This window comes from Larus michahellis, chromosome 2 (assembly GCF_964199755.1).
Source record: "Larus michahellis chromosome 2, bLarMic1.1, whole genome shotgun sequence".
Taxonomy (NCBI): domain Eukaryota; kingdom Metazoa; phylum Chordata; class Aves; order Charadriiformes; family Laridae; genus Larus; species Larus michahellis.
In genome coordinates this window covers 615,139-618,135 of record NC_133897.1, presented here as the reverse complement: position 1 = coordinate 618,135, position 2,997 = coordinate 615,139, and positions in this window count along the sequence as shown.

Here is a 2,997-nt window from a genome sequence, read left to right as displayed (position 1 = left end):
TAGCCATGGGGCTTGGGGGGGGGGGTGACAGGTACCCGTTGCCATGGTGATGAGGGTAGGGGAGGCGTTGCCATAGGATGGGGGTAGGAAGAGGCGTTGTCATGGTGATGGGGGGGTCGGGGAGGCGTTGCCATGGTGACGGGGTGTAGCCATGAGGATGGGGGGGGTCTGGGGCACGTTGCCATGGGGATGGGGGGGGGTCACATACACGTTGCCATGGTGATGGGGGGGGTTCACATACACGTTGCCATGGGGATGGGGGGGGGTCACATACACGTTGCCATGGGGATGGGGGTAGGGAGAGGTGTTGCCATAGTGATGGGGGGGTCGTGGGGGAGTTGCCATGGGGATGGGTTGTAGCTGTGGGGATGGGGGGGGGGGTCAGGGACACGTTGCCACGGGGACAGGGTGATGGGGGTGTGTCAGGGACCCGTTGCCATGGGAACTGGGGTGTAGCCATGGGTATCGGAGGGGTAGGGGATGCGTTGCCATGGGGACGGGTGTAGGAGGGACAGGCAGAGGCATCGCCTTGGGGTTGTACCTCCCCAATGTCCCCCCAGGGCCTTGGGGACCCCCCCGCCAGGCCATCCCCAACCCCCCCGGGGCCGTGCCGACTTTTGGCGCCAGGCAGGGTGACAGCAGAGGTGGGAAAATGGGGCAAATAGCCCCAAAATGCGCGGTGGCCCTGCAGGGCTGTGAGTCCCTGTGGTGTCCCATCTCCGGACACCCCCAGGACACCCCCAGAGCCCAGCGCAACCCCCCTCGGGGGACAGCTGAGCCCAGGAGGGGACACAGCGGGGACAGGCGGCCCCGAGTGACCCCAGGGGTGTTGCGTCCTGTGGGACGTCACGCCAGCGTACGAGTCCCGGGGGGAGCGGGAGAGAGCGGGGGACATCGGGAGCGACGGCGTTCGTCTTCTTCCCGAGTCACGCGTGACGGAGCCCGGCTGTCCGGGGGGTGCCGACCCCAGGGGGAGCAGGGAATGGCTCCTTCTCTCACCTGTGGTTTATTTATTAAACCGTCTTTAGCTCAACCCATGAGGTTCTTTTTCTTCACTTTTGCCCTTCGATCAGGCTGGGAGAGCTGGGGGGGTTCAGCCTGGAGAAGAGAAGGCTCCGGGGAGACCTTCCAGCCCCTGCCAGTCCCTCAAGGGGCTCCAGGAAAGCTGGGGAGGGACTCTGGAGCAGGGAGGGGAGCCATGGGACGAGGGGGAAGGGTTTTGCACTGACAGAGGGGAGACTGAGATGAGATGTGAGGCAGAAATTGTTGGCTGTGAGGGGGGTGAGCCCCTGGCCCAGGTTGCCCAGAGAAGCTGTGGCTGCCCCATCCCTGGAGGGGTTCAAGGCCAGGTTGGACGGGGCTTGGAGCAACCTGGGCTGGTGGGAGGTGTCCCTGCCCAGGGCAGGGGTGGCACTGGGGGGGCTTTGAGGTCATAGAATCATAGAATCATAGAATCATAGGGTTGGAAGGGACCTCTGGAGATCATCTAGTCCAACCCCCCGGCCAGAGCAGGGTCACCCAGAGCAGGTGGCACAGGAACGCGTCCAGGCGGGTTTTGAATGTCTCCAGAGTTGGAGACTCCCCCACCTCTCTGGGCAGCCTGTTCCAGTGCTCTGTCACCCTCAGGGTAAAGAAGTTCCTCCTCATGTTTAGGTGGAACTTCCTATGTTCAAGTTTGTGCCCATTGCCTCTTGTCCTGTCCCCGGGCACCACTGAGAAGAGCCTGGCCCCATCCTCCTGACACCCACCCTTTAAGTATTTATAAGCATTGATAAGGTCACCCCTCAGCCGTCTTTTTTCCAGACTGAAGAGACCCAAATCCCTCAGCCTTTCCTCATAAGAGAGGTGTTCCAGTCCCCCAATCATCTTTGTAGCCCTCTGCTGCACCCTTTCCAGCAGTTCCCTGTCCCTCTTGAACCGGGGAGCCCAGAACTGGACACAGTACTCCAGGTGCGGCCTCACCAAGGCAGAGTAGAGGGGGAGGATGACCTCCCTCGACCTGCTGGCCACGCTCTTCTTGATGCATCCCAGGATGCCATTGGCCTTCTTGGCCACAAGGGCACATTGCTGACTCATGGTCATCCTGTTGTCCACCAGGACTCCCAGGTCTCTTTCCACAGAGCTGCTCTCCAGCAGGTCAGCACCCAACCTGTACTGGTGCAGGGGGTTGTTCCTTCCCAGGTGCAGCACCCTACACTTGCCCTTGTTGAACTTCATAAGGTTCCTCTCTGCCCAGATCTCCAACCTGTCCAGGTCTCTCTGTATGGCGGCACAGCCTTCCGGTGTGTCAGCCACCCCGCCCAGCTTGGTGTCATCAGTGAACTTGCTGAGGGCGCACTCTATCCCCTCATCCAGGTCATTGATGAATATGTCGAAGAGGACTGGACCCAGTACTGACCCCTGGGGAACACCACTCGTCACTGGTCTCCAACTAGACTCTGTGCCCCTAATCACAACCCTCTGAGCTCTATCTTTCAACCAGTTTTCTATCCACCCCACTGTCCATTCATCTAACCCACACTTCCTAAGCTTCCCTATGAGGATGCTGTGGGAGACCGTGTCAAACGCCTTGCTTAAGTCAAGGTAGACCACATCTACCGCCCTCCCCTCATCTATCCATCTAGTCATGCCATCGTAGAAGGCTATCAGATTAGTCAGACATGATTTCCCCTTGGTGAATCCATGCTGAGTACTTCTGATAGCTTTCCTTTCCTCCACGTGCCTTGAGATGACACCCAGAACGAGCTGTTCCATCATCTTTCCAGGGATGGAGGTGAGGCTGACCGGCCTGTAGTTCCCCGGCTCCTCCTTCTTGCCTTTCTTGAAGACTGGAGTGACATTGGCTTTCCTCCAGTCCTCAGTCACCTCGCCTGTTCTCCAGGACTTTTCAAAGATGATGGAGAGCGGCCCAGCAATGACTTCTGCCAGCTCCCTCAGCACTCTCGGGTGCATCCCATTGGGGCCCATGGACTTGTGAATATCTAGATGATCTAATTG